The sequence below is a fragment of the Acinonyx jubatus genome, chromosome B4 (genome assembly GCF_027475565.1).
Source record: "Acinonyx jubatus isolate Ajub_Pintada_27869175 chromosome B4, VMU_Ajub_asm_v1.0, whole genome shotgun sequence".
Classification (NCBI taxonomy): domain Eukaryota; kingdom Metazoa; phylum Chordata; class Mammalia; order Carnivora; family Felidae; genus Acinonyx; species Acinonyx jubatus.
This window is the reverse complement of record NC_069387.1, coordinates 27,974,617-27,996,128: the sequence shown is the minus strand read 5'-3', so window position 1 is coordinate 27,996,128 and position 21,512 is coordinate 27,974,617. Positions and strand designations below refer to the sequence as shown.

The following is a 21,512-nucleotide window of genomic DNA, read 5'->3' as shown; positions in this document are numbered from 1 at the left end:
AATGCAGTAATTATAAACATATCCACACTCTTGGGTACATTCTCCTAAGCATGAATGGATTTGGAATGCGCCATAGCTTAAACTGAACTGCTAAACTGCCAAACCGCACTGGCAGTTGGATCTTACCTGCCTGGCTGGTAATGAAGCAGACCTGTCACCTAAAGTTATTCACCTCCTGAAGGCAAGTGTTCCCCTGAGAGGGAGTGTGGAGCTGGTGTAATTACTGTCCTTAGAGAACACGAATTATAAATGGTCTCCTTTCTAGAGGTTAAGAGGGATAAGATCTACTTACTACTAAAGAAGTTGTTACTTGCTTCAAAACGGTACTGAATGGTAAAAAATAAGAATGGAAAGCTGTTCCTCTGTAAAAGACCTTAGTATGAATGAGAGATAATGGTTTAAGACCTGACTGGATGTTGACTGGGTCAGGGTCTAATGATCAACACCAAAGCACAGAATTACAAGTACTTAAATACTTGCAATGTAAAGTAAAACTTATCCTGGCACTTGGCAACCTACTATTTTGAGCCAGTGCTTGCCAACTTGAGACAATGTGACAGCTGTAGTGGTTACCAATAGGGAAATAACTTGAAATAGCCAGGACCCTGAAAACTGCTGAGACAGTCACCAAGGGCGAACTGTTTTTCATAAGATGTGATACCAGTAATATGCTGTTAGATAGTTTCTATTTTGGAAGCTCAAGTAAGTAACTATAAACCTTAACACTTAATGTAATAATTTAGATTTAAAATATTTAAATACATGATGACTGAGCCTCTGTGATACAAGTCCATCTTCTGTCTTAAACATCTTAGAGAATGAGGAAGAATTGGCTATATATAGTTTCTGGTTTGCATACTGATTTTTGGAGGGTTATCAAAATTCTCCACAGAGGAAGAGATTCTCTATCCTCTAGTCCAACAAGTATCTAGGAAGCCTGATGACGTCTTCCATTCAGTTAAACCAGGGTAGGATTGCCAGATAAAATACGGGACACTCAGTTAAATCTGTGTTTCAAATAAGCAATGTTTTTCTAAGCATGTCCAAAATACAGCATGGGTCACAATTACACTAAACAATTATTTGTTATTTACCTGAAATTTAAATTAAACTAGGCACCTTGTTTTGTTTTTGATTTTTTTTTTTTTTTTTTTTTTTTTTTGTCTTCTGTTAAATCCGGAAACTCTAAACCAGGGGAGCTTACGGAGTTACCCAATGGAATTCATCGTGGATGATGCTAAAATGGAAGATCCATTCTTGGTGTAGATCCGCACTGCCTCATACAGTAGCTACTAGCTACATGTGGCTATTGAGCACTTGAAATGTGCCTAGTTCAACACAAAATTTTCTGTAAGTGTAAAATACACATCAGATTTTGAATACTTAATTGAATAAAAGTAAAACACCTCAAATTTTTATACTGATGACATGTTGAAGGAATATTTTAGATATATTAGGTTAAATTAAATGTGATTAAAATTAATTTTGCCTGTTTCTTTTTACTTTTTTAATGCGACTACAAAAAACCCTTAGAATTATACATGTAGTTTGTATTTGTGGCTTATATTTTTATTGAACAGTGCTGGTCTAGAAAATCAATATTGGTAAGTAGGGCTCTCTCACCTCCCTTTAGCTGTTAGACAGGGAGCATGATCATACCAAAGAAACCAAATTTCTAGTAGGGACTACTCTTTAATTAAAAACAAACAAAAACATGGCATCAAAATACTAGTGAAAGACAAATCAGAAATCTTATCTTTGACAAATCATTCTTACAGAATTCAAAAGGAGAAATAAACACTAGTGTGTATGTATGTGTAAGAGTAAGTATATGTATGTATACATACAGATAAAATCTCCCAAATTCTAGTTCCAATTCCAGTAGAAGAATTCCTTAGTGTCAATAATGTTGGGTTGGGTTTTCACTCCTATATATCATCAAAATCAAAGAACAACAGTTTATTTTGTTGCCTAATATGAATTGAGGTGATATTAATAAGAGTTGTTAGGAAAAGATCCTATTTTTCATACTTTAGATACAGAAGACAAGTTCCTCATTGGTCCCAATTTTATATATTCCTGCTACATAACTGATTTGAAATTTGAACACCAATTCTAACATGTTGAAATAAATTTTTCTTTTTACAAATATATTGCCAATACTGTTGTTTAAGACAAAGCTCACTTTTAAAAAGAAGGAAGGGGGTGCTTTTTAGATTAAAAATTTTTAGTTCTAATAAAGTTTTATTTTAGGTAACAAATAGTAACCTGTTTATTTATTCTTGTATCCCACCTTATATTTTCAGTTTGTTTGACTTTTAATTCAAATTTTTTTCTCAACTGTCTCAGACTTAATGCATTTGTCTATTCTGTTCCGTGCTATTTTAAAGGTTAAAAATATTTAACATGCTCTCACAAATAAAAATTCAAAAAAAATTATATAGAGAGATTATCTCCAAATAGTAATATATATTTCTTCACTATAAAACCCATATCTACTTTGAAGATTTAAATCTTTTTAAGTTGCCTATAGTTACAATAAGCAAGACTAATTCTAATTCCTCAACTATTTTCATATAAAACAGTAAACTGGATCTCAAGTCTTTTTCAAAAAAGGTCTCTGTTGCATTTTTTTCCCCATTCTAACAGCAAAAACAAAGGTTGTTTCCCTCCTTAATATCTTTTATTATTCATATACAGGAAGAACAAGTATTTTGAAAAGGTGATAAAATTTATCATAAACCAAAGAGAAGGCTGCCAGACAAAAATCAGCAGATTTTTCCCAAACTTAAGTGCTTCATGAATAGTACCTATCTTTCAAAACTAAGGCTTCCAAGATCACATTAAAAGCTTTAAGGAAAAAATAATGAATAAAACTAGATATGGACCAATTAATGTCTTCACCAGCACTTTAAATCCTCACTGTCGATACCATAGTATCCAGTGACTGTAATCTGAAATGTTTTGCTAGACGTTTAGTCTCTTGGTGACAGCCAAAATTATTATTTAATATTAACCTACTTTAATCTTGACATTTTGAAGATCGACATTCTCTGGTTCTCCTTCATAGTCAATGCATGGTATTCAAATGACAATTTTATTTAGGACTGGTCTTTCTGAGAGGCATCAATACATTGTACAATAGACCAATAAAGTTTTCTGGTATTAGAGTTTAGAAGTAAAGGTGAGACATTAATTTATTTATCCTTTGTGAGGTTTCCCTCATGGAACCAATGTATATGCCTTCATTTCCTAAAGACAGGAAAAAGGTGCAAGCTAGGAAGAAAGCTGCTGATTTTAAAAGTAATTTTTTTTTCAATTAGGATCAGCAATTTTATGTTCATATGCTTATTAAAGATTAAGAAGATCTTTGCTTCCATATTTTCTGAAGCTTAATGCAGATTTAAAAATTGTATTTTAATTTTTAAATTAAAGGACCTTCTCTGAAGTAAAGGTTAAGAGATCGTTTCAAAAAGATCATGAAAAAGCAACTCTTCAGAGCAGGTTTTATCAATTTAATCTATTAAGTCACCAGAATGCTTAAAGGCTATCATTGCTTCAAAATTCTTAAATGTAAATCTCAAGATAACCAAGAAGAGTTCTTGATGAGGGATCAACCACAGCAGTTATTAAACTGATTTAAATGCAGGCTGAACTGGACACAAATTTTACTGTAATTGGGATTTTTTAAAAAAATAAACAAAAAATACACCCATACATCTCTAGGACATGCTTTACTTCTAACCAAGGAAAACCATCTCTTGATGGATGTGTGTGACGTCTTGCCCACAAGTGGCTGCCTAGGCCATCCTTCTACGAGGCAGTCTGATGGCCTCAAACCCTCAATGGAGCATTCCAAAACCAGACCTGCATTAGGAGCGTGGGCCCATGAGTGTGCACTCACTACACAGTGCTTACCTTTAGAGAACAAGGTGGTTGCACAAACTGATCAAGTTCTCACACCCCACACCTCCAAGAACACTGAAAAAGATCTGCAGATCTTTCTTGGTGCAGGAGGGACCTCTTTTTAATCTTCTTGTGGTGGAAGTTAAAGATTTTCCTGAAGGAGGAGAGAAGAGTAAAATATTATACTGAGATCATACCATTTGGTTCAAGTTTATCTACCTATGCTACAAAACTGAGGTTCTGAAAAAAATAAATGAGATAAAATCATGAGTATTCCAAAACCACATTCCCTTCTTTCAAAAAAAAGGAGTATCTTCCCTAAAGAATATTTCATGCTTCAAACATCACTCCATAAACCCAAAACCTTAAGTGGGTACTTTAATTTCTACCCCAGTACTGAACTACCAGTTGGGAAGTTGAGAAAAATACAGAAAAATTCTGGGCTGCCAAATGATCATAGTTATATAAGTTCCATTAAAATAAATAAAACTAAATTCACTGAAGAACAATGAATCAGACTCATTAAACTAGAAGGAATTTTACCCTTCTTCTATACCTCTATATTACCTAATAATGACATAATGCATTTCCTGACAACAGAAAACTAGCCCTTGGTATTAAATGCCACAGAATTATATATGAGGCAATCTACGAGAATGTAAGCTCCCAGAGGAAAAGGGTTTTGGCTTTTTTTTAAAAACACTGATTATTTGAAGAACCTTATTAAATAGTTCCTAAAACATAATAAGCGCTAAAAAATTTTGAATAGAAAGAATATTAACCAATTAGTCAACATTCTCAAGGTTGAAACTTGCATAAAACAATTAGAAGCCTACAACTATTCTGAAGAATCAGAAATGTGTTATATAAAAATAATATTAGCAACATAAACCCCTAATTACATATCAAATAACTTAAGAACATAATGTTTTTAAAACGTTGCACCTTAATACACTTAGGAGAAAATGCTGTAAATTGATTACTATAACCCAAACTCCTAAAAAGAAATGGAATATTTTGTTCAGATCAGGAAATCTCACACTGTACCTTAAAAATATATTGCCAAATATCAAACGGAATAATAATATTAATATATATTATTAATATATTTCTTAATGTATTTATTTAATCTTTTGAAGATAACCCAAGCGATAATATGGTTATCTATATCTATAATTGTGCCTAAGTAAAGCAAATCATTATCATAATATTAAAATGAAATCAGAAGATGCCACTCTTTCAGTATGATAGTCATATATATTTTAAGTAAATATGTCTCAGAAAACTCAAAATTTAAACAAGAAATGCTGAACACTTTCTTTTTCTGTAACTTATAGACTGTTATTAAAAACAGAGATTGATTTCCTTCAAGTGTTTTCTAACTCTTTCCAAACTGATAAATTAGGAAGAAAAGGAAGAAATGCTAAAATCAGTAACAGATTAATCAATCGTATCGATGAAGGACTGAGTATGCATATGTGTTTTATTCCAAAATGCAAGGTCACTAGGAATCAGGCGAACAACTATCACAGAGTACTTGATTCCATTTGACCCCAAATTCTACAAATGTAGAACTGGTCCTCAAAACAAACTGGACAGCCCATATGGGGCACTTCATTTCAGGGAATAGGCAGCCATTTAGTGTACAACCAAAACCACAATAAGAAATCAGGTAGTAAATCCAGGATTATGCTTACCCTGTATCATTAAAACAATGCTTTAGCTGACAGATTATGCCTTAATTATAGTAATAAAAAGCTTTCCACATTTCACAAATAATTCAGTTTAATATCTTATGTCAGGGAATCAATCAAGCTTAAGTCTGAAAAAAGGAAATTTTAAAACAAAACTTTAGAAGTTCACTTAGTTTAAAACAATTTTCTCGTTTTGGACATTTTGTAAGCCTTTGAAACTAACTTTGTGGGAAAGAGATGAAAAAAGTTACAAAGAACTAAGCATAACAATATGCCAAAAGGAGTTTAGAAGGGGTAAAGGAAAATATGAAGTTGGAAATTTTGCCAAAAGGCAAAGATTGTGCTAGCTGGTTGAATCCCCACCACCCCCAGGAGGAAAACAGGAAACAAGTTCCCCAAATAGAGGCACTGACTAGGAGGAACTCCTTTAAAATCCTTATTTACACTGTTGAAGAATGAATCACTTGCCTTATTTCTACTAGCACGAAGGATGAAGTCTAAGCTTATCACAATCAGAGATGTAGTGTTCAATTTTTAATCTCACTTGCAAGTGTATATTAAACTATACTAACAACCAATTTAAGCTCTTTACAAAACTCCCCTGAGCAACCCACCTTCTCTGCTTCATCTTTACCAATGTTTCTCAGACTGCCTGTAGTAAAGAACTGTTTTAACTCTCATTGTGGGTGGGACCCATGCCCATATATTACTGCTCACAACTAATACTCGGATCTTACTACACAGAACTCTACAGGCAGCTTCACTGATAACCAGATCAATCTAACATTCAATGAGATTAAGACAGGTGATGTTCTTGGATCACAGAGAACTATCACATTATTGCTATAAAAGTTTCTAAACAAGTACACAATTGAGAGTAAGCATTTAATCATGGACTGGTATAATCAGGACTGGTTTTCAGTCCATACTTTACCGAATACTGATCAAAGTTACGGGTGTACGGTCTTCATTCGTATGTGGAATTTAAGAAACAAAACAGATGAACAAATGGGAAGGGGAAAAAAAGAGAGAGGGAAGCAAACCATACAGACTAGTAAAATTAGAGAACAAACTGAGGACTGAAGGAGGCAGGTGTGGGGGAATGGGCTAAATGGGTGATGGGCATTAAGGAGGGCACTTATGATGATGAGCACTGGGTGCTATTAGGTGGTAAATCACTAAATTCTACTCCTGGAACCAATATTAGACCATATATTTACTATATTTAAATAAAATTTTGAAAAGAAAAAAAAGTGATAGCAGTTTTAATTCATCTATGCCCACGGAAATTACTAATAAATAATCAATGACTTGTTCCGGTACATTCCTTTTATCAGTTCTGTAGAACGATAGGACAGAATTTTCTGCAATGCTAGAAATGTTCTGTATCTCCTCTAAGTGGTAAACGTTAGCCATGTGTGCTATCAAACACTTGAAATGTGGCTAGTGTGACTGAAGAACTGGCTTCTTAATTTTACTTAATTTAAATTAAAATTGCCACATCAGGCTAGTGGCTACCATATTGAGTAGCACAGTGCTGGAATGCTTTATTATTTTCACCTGATCTTTTAATCAGCGTTTAAAAAAAAATCACCCATTTCCTTCAATCCTACCACAAATATTTTAATTGTAAATATCACTTTATGTACATACAGGTATTTACCTATTTGTAATTACATCACATAAACTTACTATTTTCACCTAACATTTCTCCGTATTTCTAAAGCTTCACTGTCCAATACCATGGCCACTAAACCTATGTGAGTATTTAAGCATAATTAATATTAAATAAAATTTAAATTTCAGTTCCTCAGTTGCCCTAGTCACATTTCAAGTGCTCGATGGCTACATGTGGCTAATGGATACTGTATTGGACAGTGCAAATTATACAACTTCTCATCAGCACAGAAAGTTCTATTGGACAGTTGTTCTAGAGTCTTCAAAAATAATTACTTAAAGGTAACATGATACTTTACATTGATGTTCTATAATTAGTCCCTAAAAGCATTTTTCTCTATATCTATGATTTATAATTAGCACAATATTTATTTCCTAAATTCCTACTGAGTGAAATAATCTGAACATTGCTGTGATTCTCAGCATATACTCCTGGCATTATTTTCTAAAAGAGTCTGGTATCACTGTTTATGTTGCCAATATTAGATTTCTTTTTAAAAATTTTAGCTCCTTTAATACAAAGTAAAAACTGTGCAAAGTCATTTTAACTTGTGACTTAGTGATAAGCATATGGGTAGATATTTTTCCTTGCATTTATTATTCATATTTATTTTCATATTCTTAACTTGGCATATTTTTCTCATTTACATATTAGGATCTTGATGTCTAAATTAGCACATTCTGCAATAATATAAAATTGTTAAAACTATTGTCATTTTCCTTATAACTTTTGATGTAGAGATTTCCTACAATTTTTTTTAGATATTCCAGTATATCTTTGCACCTTGGTGAGTTCCACTAATGCATCAAATAAGAAATGTAAAGGTATTTTCTATGCTTTTTAATTCCAATGGCTGTATAAAGTATGGATGAAAACATTTTTTTTCTTTTTTTTGGTCTAATCAGTTTTGCAGCTATACCACTGAAGACTACTATCTAATACCATTGAGTGAATATCCTTTAAGTGGCTTCTCCAATAGGAAAGAATATTTTATCATATATTCAGTTGTTATATGTAGATGGAACTGATTGTGGATTCCTAATAATGCTCCAGTGATGCATGTTTTACAAAATGAAAGAAAGGCTTAATCTTCAGAATTCCTGTTAAGAAAGCAACTGAATTAATTTAGGAAAGTGTCTAAGTTAGGAGGGCATGGTTATGGACAGTAATATTTTGCTCAAAGACTAAGAAAAACAATCTGTTGGTTCTGTCACCTACTCAAGAGTTTCTAAACTCACAAGCTGCTTGATGTTTGAAACCAGTTAAAGGGGTTGATTTCACAACTGTATTGATGCTGGCAGAAACCAGGGTGGCATACCAAGCAGAAGCAAGAGACATGAGGTGCATTGATCAGGCCCAGAAATTTGAGTAAGTCACGGATGAAGGGCATTTCTCTTAACTCTCACTGACCAGGAAGCCAGGGTCAAGGAAAGTTTATATTTAAATCTCTAGGGGGCAGAGAGGTCTCTTGTAATACCTGAGTTACCTATCATCCCTGCATCACTCCACTGTTTTAGACTGTTGCTTTAAAAGATTTCTGATACATAGTAGGGGTGTAGGGGTGAGACTTCCCCTCACTGTAGAATCACTATAAAATAAATCACTAGGAATCCTGAAAGTCAGAAGCAAACCCAGAAGCCTATAAATTATAGCCAATTTGCCAATATTCTCATGATTCAGAAAGTTTCTCTCCATTTATTTCATCTTAAATGTTTTTAATATGTTAATGATTTCTTTCTAAAGGTCTAACATCTTTCTCAAATTTATTGCTAAGTATTATATTTTGTTTGTTGCAATTCTGAGTTGGGTCTTTTCCCATTATTTTCATTATTACTGATGTAAAGATACAGTGTATTCTATACTTTATTAAATTTTTATCGTTCATAAATGGTTTCAAAGCTGACGGCCATAGATTTTCCTAATCAATCATGTCATCTAAAAATGAAGTATTTTGGTTTTATTTCTTCTTCTTCAGGTTCTGTCCATGGACAGTGTTAAGTAAAAATGAAGTTAATGGTGATTGCTGAATAAACTAATAATAAAAATGATGACTGTTTCACTCTTGAATTTATGACTGTAGAAATATAAAATCATCCCCACCTATGCTGCTATTCTGCTAGGTGATACTGTTTAGTTTGCTGACTTAATAAAGCTTCCTTTTCCTTGAAGTTCAACTAATGATCCATGAATTAACACAAAGCAGTGTATCTGACCAGACAGGACCAGCAAAAGGTCCCCAATTCCAATCTGGCCAACACTGAACATGTTGATTATACAGTGTTATCCTAATAATGACAATGTTCATGAAAATCACGTTAAGAAATACTTTTGCTCTATAAAAATCCTACAATTACATGGGCACTTAAGTGCTATGTGCTCCTTGTACCCAAAGTTACTCTTCGGTATTAAACTAGGCATTTAAGACCCAGGTTTCTTTCTGGGATGAACTATGTCAGGAAATACAAAAGCCACAGTTTACGAGAGAAATTTCTTCTTTATAGAAGTTCCACTATAAATGTGGAAGGGGTAGCAGATTAAAAATTCATTATCTTGCAAACCCTAATGATAGAATTGATTCACAGAACAATCAGCAAGAGATGAAATAATGAGAGGAGAGGTTGATGGTAACCTCTCATTGGAGAGAATGGGCTGTTACCACTGACCAATTCCAGCATCACTAAGAGCGTGACAGACACTATGTGCTCCCTGACGTGATGCAGTGTGAAGAAAAAGTCCCATGTTTGAAGTATTCCTGCCCACCTTCCATCCAGCATCAAAATAAAACCTGAGCCTGAATCTAATGAAGTATTTTGAGCTAACTGCTAATTTGCAGGCAATTTAGAGGTTAGAGAAATAAGTTAACTGGGGAAACTGACAGAAAAATCAAGAATGGGGATATTATATGGGAAAGCTTACAAAGTTTCTTTAATAAGTCATGGACAGGAAAGGAAGGGGAAGAGAAGGAGAGAAGGAAATCGGTGAGGGAGGTTAAAGGGGAAAGGGAGGCAAACAGGTAGTGGGGAAGAAAAGGCATTTTATTTATTTTTAAAAAAAAATTTTTTTAACGTTTATTTTTGAGACAGAGAGAGACAGAGCATGAACGGGGGAGGGTCAGAGAGACAGGCAGACACAGAATCTGAAACAGGCTCCAGGCTCTGAGCTGTCAGCACAGAGCCCGACGCGGGGCTCGAACTCACAGACCGCAAGATCATGACCTGAGCTGAAGTCGGCCGCTTAACCGACTGAGCCACCCAGGCGCCCCAAGAAAAGGCATTTTAATTACAGAGCAGTCCTGCCAACCAAATGCTATCTGGATCTTGTTTGCATTTGGCACCCCAAATGTAATATGACATTTTGAATCACAAGTGGAGGAAACTGAATAGGGAGATAATATCAGGTGATAAATAATTATTGTTAATTTTGTTTGATGTCAGAAACGTATTCTGGTTATGTAAGAAAAATGTCTTTAAAGAAGCGCATACTGGAAAATGTAGAAGTAAAAAGAGTTAAGACACAGGATCTATCTTAAAACAGTTAAGGAAAAAAGAGGAAGTAGATGAAGCAAATGTGGCAAAATTGGGTTAATTGTTAAAGTTGGGCCACAGATAGGGGGCATTTATTACACTAGTCTCTCTTCTTTTGTGTATGCTTGAAAATTTTTACAGTAAGTTCTTAAAATCCAGCCCCCCAGAAACATCACCTAGTAAGCTAAATATTTTCTAGTGTAAGTAAGAATAGAACTATTATTTACTACCTTTCCACATACCAAACATTCATGACCTATACAAAGCAAGGAGGCAAAAGACAGGACAGCCTGTCCTGCAACAGATGTGCCCACATTTTAAAAGATTCATTTTAAAATTAATTTTTCCCATTTGCCCGTCTGCAAACTCCCCAAACCTTCCACCTTTCCTTTGCATCCCAAATTACCTACTTGAGCCCTCTACTTCCTGTCTCAGCCAGAATTCTTCAAAATGTTGCCCATACCTGTTTTAATCATTTTCTAGGTCCTCACCCACCATTAAACCAAAGTAGTCAGCCTTTTACTCCCACTTCTACACTGAAACATCAAATGGTCTTCTAACTATAAAATGCAATGAATGCTTTCTATACTTTGCCTTACTTGGCCTACAAACCACTTTAAACACTAGCTGTGCAACCTTGGGAAAGTCACTCAGCCTCTCTGAACCTCAGTTTCCTCATCAGTAAGAGAGACAGAATAGCATATTTCTGATAGAACTTTTGATATATATTTAATAAAATAACATATAATGAAAACAAAATCCACCATTAAACACAATAGGCGCTCAGCCAAGATAAGTTCTGACTCACTGAATTTGTTTTCCTGAGTACCTGACAACCAGGAAGGGTTTGCCTTAGCTAATATGAGCACTCTGGTTTCCAAAAAGGGTCATTTCCCAGGCAATTGAGTCACCAAAAATTTTTTTCTTAAAAAAATATATATAGTAGATGGTATTGTAATGGTGTTGCATGGTGACAGAGGGTAGCTACACTTGAGGTGAGCACAGCATAGTATATAAACTTGTTCAATCAGGATGTTGTACACTTGAAACTAATGTAACATTGCAGGTCAATTATACTCAAAAGAAACAATTAAAATTAATCTGACTTGTTCATATTGTTACAGATATATAAGTATCTGTACAGAAAAACATGTTTAATTCTAGCCCAACAATACTTTCGGAAACAAAATTCCAGAAAAGTAAAATAACTTGTGCCCCCCAAACAAACAAAAGATTTACATTTTGTAGGAGACACTGAATGAATGCAAGGTAAATTATTTTATTTTGGTATCTTCTTACCTCTTTTGTATCTCAAAAAACTCAAGCTGCTGCCTTCTTATTTTAATAGTACATATTAGTTGGGTCTGCATTTTTAAACACTGTTCCATTATTGGAATGACCCCTTCTTTAACCAATTGATATTTCCTTCTCTGAATGAGACTGACTGGTCTCAGCTAAGTAACAGGATGTAGCGTGTTACAGCCTCACTGTGCTAACTGTGAAAGCATAGTATTTTAATATTTAGTAAATAGGTACTCAGGTATTCAAGTAAGTGACAGATTAAAGTTTAACATCCCCAGGGATATTTGGATTTATATGCTTCTCTTAAAACTTTAGATGAATTTCTACTGGGTAAAATGTGGCAAAAACACATTTCAGCTTGTAAGACTTCCGTACAGCCCTTATGCATGCCACGTTGAACACTTCCATCAGGGAACAGCAGTCATCACTTAATCTCCCTTTACAGAAAGAATTCTACAGCTTAAGATGTGACTGTGACTTGTGGCCTTATTTTCACAGCAATTAGGTTATTAAATTGGCTGGCTCTTGACTTCATTTTTAACAATTGCTTAATGATATATAAGACATTTTTCCACATGACACCACAGTTAAGCAAATTCTCCAAAAAAGTTTTTTCTGTTAATTTTATTTTTTAATAAATTTTAGTCTGCTTTCGTATGATTGCTTTAATATTTTCTCCAAGTAACTTTTTTATTTTTTTTTATTTTATGTTTATTTATTTTTGAGAGAGAGAGAGACAGAGACAGAGCACAAGGGGGATGGGCAGAGAGAGAGGGAGACACAGAATCTGAAGCAGGCTCCAGGCTCTGAGCTGTCAGCACAGAGCCTGACGTGGGGCTCCAACTCACGAACAGTGAGATCATAACCTGAACTGAAGTTGGACACTTAACCGACTAAGCCACCCAGAGACCCCTCGTCCAAATAACTTTTAAATTTAAATGTTATTCTTGTCCAAAAAATGTTTCCATTCAATGTTATCCTTGTAACATTTTAACATTTAAAATGAAGTAGCTCACAATATAGGTGGTTAAGTCTTCTATTAAGTTTAAAATGGCATCAATTTTAATTCTTTGATTTTTTATATGAAAAATTATTCTAATTATGACCACAGTAGCACCTAGTAGTTCAATAAATATACCAAACAACTTCTTATGGTTAGCGTGTGTGTGCATGCGTGTATATATACATATGGCATTTTTTAACCAACATTCACCTGACTCAATGCCAGTCAGGACACAGACCTATACAACACTAATGCAGAGCTAAATAATATCATGCTGCTCCAATTAGCCACTCCCAACCAGTCCTCTCTTCTTTAGCAGGAGGGAATGATGTTTAAGTGAGTCTGTGAGATCATTTAGTAAAGCAAACAAGTTTGTATGTGTACACATAAATTATACTTTATTTCTTTTCCCTTAAAATGCTTTAGTATACTTTTTAATGAATTAGTAAAATTAACCTGAGAACTCATAATCCTATAGAACTAGATATGCCTTAATAATGTTGCAAATGTCAGAGCTGCGAATGACCACTACAGCTATTTAAAACTGTTTTTTTTTTTTTGTAAAAACGAGTCAAAGATATAAAAACATAATTTGGCATCCATTAAAAATTTTTTATTAGAAAAAATTAATCACTTACAAGGAAATCAGTTTGAAATTAAGCAGACTAAAGAAATTTTACATTCCCCTTGTGAAGTTCTGGAACAGTATGTAATTTATGTGAGAATATTTGAGAAATCCTAAAAAGTATACATAAAAATCAATACTGTATTTTCATTTGAAGGAACCATGTAAGATATTATGCAGAACAGAATTTTTTACTCTGTTATATTGGGACATTAAAAAACTTATTGAATTCTTAGCTCTTCATTTCAATTTGGTGCAAAAATTTGGGATGGATATATACAGATGTGTACATACATATATAGGCATACGCACCCACATATATATACATGACATATATTTAGCAAAGAGACTGAGACGCTAAGTGTCCTCATAATTTTAATAGGTTCTTATATCTAAGATATATGTGGCAGAACAGGAAGTAGTTCTCAGATTTTCTGCTTCTTGTCTAAGTATTCTTTTCATAGCCCTAGTCTTCCTAGGGCCTAAACAGAATGATGGCATAATTCTTTGGATACCATAACACTATGGTATCAATTCTCAACTAGCAAGTGGTAGATAGCTAGTAAGTTTTCAACAGACACTTCGTGACTGATCGTATTTAAACTAACTATGGTCATGGGAAACCACACTTGTAGCATTCAAAGAATTTTCTCTCACTTAGCATCTTAACAATGAAAAATATTCCCACATTACAAACAAAAACAAGACGGTTATGAAATACATTAGATTTAACTCAAATATTTAATATGAAAACAATTCATTAGAGTACCTGCTTGCACTTATTATAACTGAATCAATCGACAAATATACAAGTTCTCCTTTTACCTATGTAGACTTAAGTCACAGAATCACAGATCAAAGAAAAGGTCATATTAAATTTCACCCTGAAGTCATTTTCCAACTAGAATTACTCAGCAAAAATTATTTAACTCTTACATTTTTCTAGGATATCAAACTAAAAGACATAGTGAAAGTCGACATAAAAATATTTTTTTATAAATTTAAAAATATTTTCACAAATTACATATAGGAGTAGTAATGAATTATATGACCATTTTATGAAAGAAAATTTGTTTTCTAATGTAAGTAAAGTAACAAGTAGTGCTACAAGGATTAAGGTTACAAATGTCACAAATATACTGTAGACCTATTGTAGGAAGAAATTCTTTCTTTAGATATCTGCATGGAAAAAATACTTAATATCAACATAGTCATTTCCTCCTCAAACTTACTCTAATCTGGTTTAGACTCATCTCCCATGGAATAAATAAGATCTTTGTTACTTCTTTTCTTAGACAAGAAAGATCAGTTCCATGACGCCTGGGATGGACTGAGTCTTGGATTAAAGGCTGAGACAACCCTGGTCCTGGAGATGCAATTTATGGAGGCCTTTGAGTGATTGCTGTATTGCCGCTAAAGAGGGCCCAAAACTTGGGTGAGACTCTCACTGACATTTTGTTTAGCAGTAATAAAGGTAATAGTTCTTTGTAGTGTAACACCTATATATTTAAGCCAACATTCTGAAATTACTTCAGTTGGCCCAACACGGTGAATTAGGCAGGACATTTTGATATGAGGAAATTATTTCATCATTGTTCTTATTGTTGTTAACTGTAACATGTGGAGCCTTTAAGTACTTTCTATGTGCCAGACATTGCTCTAGACACATCAAACGATTAATTTTTCTATAAGGTATGTACTCTTATTGTCCCCATTTTACAGATGAGGAAACTGAAGATCAGAGGAGTTATACAAGTTTCCTAAAATTGCAAAGCTTGTAAATGCCAGGGTTAATATTTAAATCCAACCAGTCTGACTCCAGAGTGTAGCATCTTAACCATTACAACTTTGACATTTTTTCATGTAAAGCTGCTTTAATAATTTGATTAAATGATCTATAGTATATGACATACATGAGGCATTATGAGTTTATTCTGCTTATATTCACATTTCTTGGTACTCAAAAACTTGAAGGTCTTTCCATAGTTTGTTTTAAGTAAGCTACTATTTCAGTCTCTACCAATTTCTAAGACTGATTCCCAAAGAATTTTTATTCAATTTTTAAGTCAAAATGAATCACTTTATTTCATGAAGTAAGCTGATTAAATGATCAGCATACTAGAAATCAATTCTCAAGGTATCTTTAAGAAAGACCTGCTTGGCTTTTTATAAAGTCACAAGCCACTAAACTTTGTCATTACTTGTTTAATATCTATCTTCCCTGACAGTATAAACTATAGGGTCCCATCTGTCTTATTCATGACTATATCTCCAAAGCCTAATGCCATGCCTGACATAAAGCAATTTGCCAGTAAGAATTTATAGAATGAATGAATTGGATTGGCTCTTTTATCTCTTGTTTATTTAGTAAAGCTCTCACCATAAATAGTAGCTTAATATTGCTATTGACATCTATTTCACATATTTTATATACTTATATGACTATATTAATTTTTAAGATGTGCCACAAATTTCCTCCAAATAATACTTATAATTGTTATCAGCAAGAATTCCTTCTTTACAAACTTCTGTCATAGACTCTTAAAAGAATGAATTCTAGAAGGCACTCCATCTTATTTTCCACATTTAAAAGGTTCTTCCTTATATAATGAATTGAAAAATGTTCTTTTCCTTCTCACAACTATGAACAATAACTTTTATTAAAATTTTCCTTTCTCAAACTTCCAATTCAATACCATTGAATCACCATTTCTTCTGACAGTAGTAGCTCCAAAATTCTAAACAGAAGCCATCATATTACGACATACGCGCTCAAGCAGATACTGCATTGCTTGTTAACAGAATTAAAAACTGATTAACTACTGGTAGACCTTTGTTTGCTCAGAAACAAGGGCTATTTTTTTTACTGATTTCAGTAAAATAAATGTAATTTATCATCTTCATTCTGTGATGTATACCTATCTATGTTTTTAAAATATCTTTGTATGGCTAAATGCTCATCCAGCTGACATCATAGACCAATCAAAGCCAACTGCATAGAAGCAAAAAGAGCTGTCAAAAAAATGTAATGTCATGAGCGCTGTAAGGCATGTTACACAGAAAGGTACAATTCCCTCAAGACACTCCTGGAGGACTTCTTTCTTCTAGCATTGTTAAGTGGAATTGCCTACGTATTTGAGCTAGGAACTTCAAATCAGAATACTGAGGTTGGCGACCTTCTTTTGAATACATCCAGGAAAAAATAAATTTAGACATCACTGCAGAGATGAAATTCAACATAATAATTTTAAGTAAAAAGTTAACAATGGACTTAATTTTGATTCTGCTACTTGAGATAGATGTTCATTGAATACTTTAAATAGCCTACACATTTTAGTAGTAAATGAGGCAAAGATCATTTCTATTGTAAAACTAAGCTTTTTGAATTTTCATTGCATACTAGATTGCATTCAATTTGTTTATACTATCAGATGAATAAAGAAAAGCTTGTCTTCAATGAGAGTTTTTAAAAATGTTGACAGATGGGGCGCCTGAGTGGTTCAGCTGGTTAAGTGCATGATTCTTGATTTCAGCTTAGGTCATGATCTGAAGGTTCTTTGTTAGATGGAGCCCGATGTGGGGCCCCCTGCTCAACAGCATGGAGCCTGCTTGGGATTCTCTCACCTCTCTCTCTGTCCCTCCCTTCCCCCTGCTCATGCATGCTCTCTCTCTCTCTCAAAATAAACATTTAAAAAACTAAAAATATTGACGGATCTAACATATAAAAAAACTAACTTCATAATTCTTCAAACATCACTTGTGTCTTTGCCTTAGATGAGATTCTGTGTCCCATAGAAAAAGTGTAAACATTTATTAGGCATCCAAATACTCTTCCTTTTTATTTGCAAAAATTTAATGAATATATGTGTTAAATTTATAAAAGAAACAAATTTTACATTCTTTTCTTTCAAAAAGGGATAAAAATTGATTAAGGAAATCATATTGCCATTAAGAAATGTCTACATGTAACAACTCAATGATGTAAATGAGTGATAAATAAATCCCTGTACTAGGTTGATAACAGAATGGAACAGTTGCTAAGAGTGGAGAGTAGTTATTTTATGGTTGACATCCTTTAATTAACTTAAATTCAGCTGAAGAAATCAGGGTCCTCATTCACTTTATTCAATCCTGAAATAACACATCCCCTAAGAATTTCTCACATAAGAATGCTACGTTGACTAAATTCTTGATGTTATTTTCTTGTAAATTCTTTGGAAATCTAAGAAAATAGACTAGCAGCATAAAAAATGTATTTCTCCAAAAAGTCTTTCTGCACACTTGCTTAGAAGATACCCATTTAAATAGAATTAGAAACTTTAAAAGTTAAAACAAGTTATCAATTCACTTTAAAAAGTAAATGTATGGGTTCTGTGCTTTACACACCCACCATATTGCTTCTTACTCTCATAGCGACTTTTGCCCTTTCATAGTACTGGTTCCAGTTGCAATTTCATATTTGTCTGCATAATTTTTCTACACTGTAATTACTATCTACATGGAAGTTCAAGAGCAGTTAGAAAGAATCTCTGTTTTTAACTGTGACATTTTATCCCTGGCACCTAGCTGAATGGATGGCACATAACAGACAATCTCTAAAAACTGGAATTACTAGGTAGATGGGTTGAAGGACAGATGTTGCCATCTTAGTTCACTGTCAACATCTGAATGCTTACATAATGACAGATGCTGTGCTAGGTGCTTGCCACATGTGCTATTCCTGTATGTTTATTATTAAGCTCTAGGAAATAGTTAAAAATATGGTCACATTCAGTTACCATCATTTTGACACCTCTAATTGAGCAAGACAAATTACTCAAACTATGTCAATCTCAAAAATTGTAAGTGTGACAACAAAAATCACAATATATTATTAATATCTGAGCTTCAACACCCAATTTCCAGTTATCTGTGTCCATGAGAATACTGAAATAAGCTCTGACAAACAGAAATGTTTTTATTTTAACCTCTATAAGCTACTACTTTCACTCCTGTCCAAAGTTAACATGACTAATCACAAATCTGAGAGGACACAGATGTCCAAATCAAGGGATATCTAGGAAACAAATACAAAGAGAATAAAAAGATTACGTTTAAAGTCACTTGAAGCATACTAAAATATAGCCAAACTTAAATTATATTCTCAATGCAAATGTGTATAAGGCAGGGGAGAGATGTCAGAATTTTGTCACCAAAATTTGATAGTGTGCCGTATTATGAACAGATACTCCACTTCATTTAAACATCTATCCTGATAATTTAGTATTTTCCACAGAGATGCTGTAGCAATGATACAGTTTTAAAAACCTAATGCTAAACTAAGCGGATTTCATTATATGATATACTTTCTTTCTCCCCACCCATCACTTTATAATGGACGTAAAAAACAAAACAGAGATCAATATACTATTTTATTGCAAAACTTATGACATTTACTTTTGTAAGAAGCATATATGAAACTAACAAATTCAGTTTTGTATAAATTTTTTTAAAAAGTTAAACTTCATACAAGCAGTATTTATAATATGCTATTTTTTTAAAGAGAACTAGTTCTCTACAAAAAAACCCTGAATGTGTTAAACAATTATGAATTATATAACTTATTTTTTACACTTTTAATTAGTCTTCTTATCAACATTAAGCATATAAAATCTCTATAAAACCATTCTTTGCATGTATTTTGTTACAAATGTAAGTCACAGACATATAAATTCAAACATTTCGCATTATGTCCTAGATTTTTAAAGTTCTAAAATTTTAATTCAAATAATAAATGGTATGCTTTACACACACACACACACACACACACACACACACACACACACACATTAGAATTTAAATGAAAACTCTTACCATTGATTTTCTTTTGATAGTTAATCACGCCATTAGTTTTTCTTGATAGGGCCTTCCTATTCAAGCAGACAGTAGCCAAATCACAAAATGACATTTGGATGCTCACGTCTTCTGATGGGAGTTTTCGGCCAATTGCCAGTTGAGAATTTAAACTGAAACTAAATTACCCAAACTTCGTTAAGTTGTTTCCACACCCACCAACTGATAATGAGCAATGACTCTAAACTGGAAAATAAAGTGAGTGACTTTGATTTATCCTTTTAAGCAATCATTATGTTTAAGAAGAAATGCTAGGACAAAAGAAAAAAAAAAAACTCTAAAATTCTAGTATCATCCGAGAACAGTTTTAAGTGAACTTCTAATTTCTTCTAACAAAGTTCCCTCAATTATTTTATTACCCAAATTAACACACAATAAAGATGGCATTTATTCAATGATATATCTATAAACTGTACTGTTGCAAACTTGAACCCTGTCAAACACTGACTCCAAATATTAACTGTAATATTTGGAAACATTTTGATAGTATCATCTATATTCATAAAGTATTTACCAAATCATCAACTACTTGTAGTACCATAAGAAGTTAAAGGTTACACTGAAAAGACATGCTCTGCCTGCAAATATTGTTTATATTGAGAAGACAAAAATGTATGGATACTAACTTTTAATTATAGTTCAAAAACAACTCAGCCCTTTTTCTGCACCAAATTTAGGCTCTTTTCATCTTAATTATTACAGCTAATCTTTGTAAAGGTTGTCAATTATATATGATTTTCAACCATGAAGCTTTATGGTTGTTGAGCTTCACAGTCTGTTTTGATGCTTCTCAAATATTAGGCATATTAAACTGTTCCTATATGTGATTAAGGTATAGTACAGAGCTCCAATAATTTCTGCCTAGTTACAGAATCTGACCCATTTTAATAATTTTTTTATCCTTGACCATTTAAATGTTTGGAAAATATACAACAGAATAAAGCTAAAAGGAAAACATGAAAGGAATGGAAAAACATGTCCTGAGGTATTGCATTTACCACTGATTAAAAGTTATTTCTGAAGGTCAAGTATAATAGTCTAAAATTAAGTACACATAATTAGATTGTTATGTAATACTCAGATTAGAATGCTAACCATAACATGTAACCCCAATTCTCACATATTCTATGTGCCTACTCTCTCTCATACACATACACGAGCACACGTGTACACACACATGTACATCTATCCAACCTACACCCTGACAGGCTTTCTGCTATCAATATCCTGATACGAAAGTATTATGTAAGAGAGAATATAAGGTGAATAATCAATTTATGGTAAAATCAAGAGAAAGTAACTTCGGCACAAAGTCCAGAGCTTAACAAAATTGCCATGTCTTTGAGTTAATCACACTGACCCCCAATTTGATATCCTAGAAAAGGCTTATTCCGTTTTATTCAATAATTTTAATCCAAAATCCTCAATAGTAATAACATTTGCAAACTATTCAGTGACTAACAGAATTCTTTCCTGGGTACTATGAGATACAGAGAAAAGATGAAATTCCTTTCTCAGCAAGTTTATAATCCAAAACATAACATGGGGGTGGAGGAAGGAGAAAAACAGCTCAGAAAGACATATAAGTGGTGAGATTTTCAAGAAAAAAACAAATACACTGGGGCAGCTTAAATTGTTTTAATGAGTTTGTCATATGTGAGGCTGATCTGAGAAGACTTTATAGCAAGAACATTTTTAAAGCAGAAAATATACAACCATTTTATTCTTATTTAGCCTAATGAAACCCACAAAGCAAAAATTAATTACAGAATACAGCTACAGAAGTAGTCCTGTCCTTACTCTGGAATAAGACCAAAGATACATTCTTTAGTCAAATGAAATTACAGAACATTGGATGGATATATATATATATATTTTTTTTTAAATG

At 33.2% G+C, this 21,512-nt stretch overlaps 1 protein-coding gene and 1 long non-coding RNA gene across 10 annotated transcripts in view; one reads left to right on the top strand and one right to left on the bottom strand.

Moving 5' to 3' along the window:
• ZEB1 (zinc finger E-box binding homeobox 1) overlaps positions 1 to 21,512 on the bottom strand; it is a 194,929-nt gene that overhangs the window by 130,718 nt on the left and 42,699 nt on the right. For 5 of the 9 annotated variants that reach the window (XR_008300002.1, XR_008300001.1, XR_008299999.1 and 2 more), the window contains 2 exons: positions 19,586 to 19,743; positions 3,919 to 4,060 (listed from right to left, as the gene is read on the bottom strand). The exons of the other annotated variants lie outside the window; for them this stretch is intronic. The gene's annotated coding sequence lies outside the window, so the exon portion shown is untranslated. The remainder of the gene's footprint in view (positions 1 to 3,918; positions 4,061 to 19,585; positions 19,744 to 21,512) is intronic. 9 annotated transcript variants of the gene reach the window in all.
• Positions 1,199 to 21,512, top strand: part of LOC113603640 (uncharacterized) — a 29,702-nt gene continuing 9,388 nt past the window's right edge. Inside the window, exons 1-2 of the long non-coding RNA XR_003425295.2 lie at positions 1,199 to 1,350; positions 15,028 to 15,167. This is a non-coding gene — a long non-coding RNA (uncharacterized LOC113603640). The remainder of the gene's footprint in view (positions 1,351 to 15,027; positions 15,168 to 21,512) is intronic.